The sequence below is a fragment of the Protomyctophum parallelum genome (genome assembly GCF_964188405.1).
Source record: "Protomyctophum parallelum genome assembly, chromosome: 16".
Lineage (NCBI taxonomy): Eukaryota > Metazoa > Chordata > Actinopteri > Myctophiformes > Myctophidae > Protomyctophum > Protomyctophum parallelum.
Window position 1 is genome coordinate 6802110 of NC_139711.1, and position 798 is coordinate 6802907.

Genomic DNA, 798 nt, shown 5'->3' on the forward strand with positions numbered 1-798 from the left:
TTAATTTCCTAATTTCAATTCGCCATTTAATACAATTTGAACTGTTTTTAAGCACGTGGTGTCATATTTCAAATATTATAGATACAAATATGAAAGATATAATATAAATGACGCATGATTAAAGTCACTTCTGAGGCACCGCGGCCTTAATCGGCGATGTCGCATGGCCGCTCCGTCACAGGACGGTGTCACTTGAAGACAAAGACGGATCTCTACAGCAGCAAACCAGTTCTTATCGGCAAGCGACACCGCGGCTAAATTGAGCTTTAGAGAACAGCTGGGATGTGTGAATGTATAATATGGATCCCAACAAGATACACACTCATTTACTATTCGCATCTTAAAGTGAGACCGTGACTAATCCTTCTTTTACATTTGTAGTCATACTTCTATTAAAACAAGTAATTATAATAATAATTAACGCCCACGGCCTCATGGGAGTTTCTCGGCGAGGGCGTGAGGAGGGGGCTGATCGTGGGACCCCAAAATGCAGTGACGTTGAGAACTTGAAGCATGAATTTACTGTAAGTAAAGTAACAGAGGTGATATAATGTTATATAGGCCTGGACTGTACATTATAATTATACATCTGCAGAAATAACCTCAACCTATATATAACATTATTCAACAGGTTCCAGTCACATCCAGTGTAGGCCTACAGGTTATATAGATATCGCCATAAACAAATGCTTTCATTATTTTGTGGCTTCAGAGACCATGACATGAATGATTCATGAATAGCTATGCAGTCTGTTTTAAAAAGAGAGGGGGGAAATAAAATAAAAACATTTGTTCTTC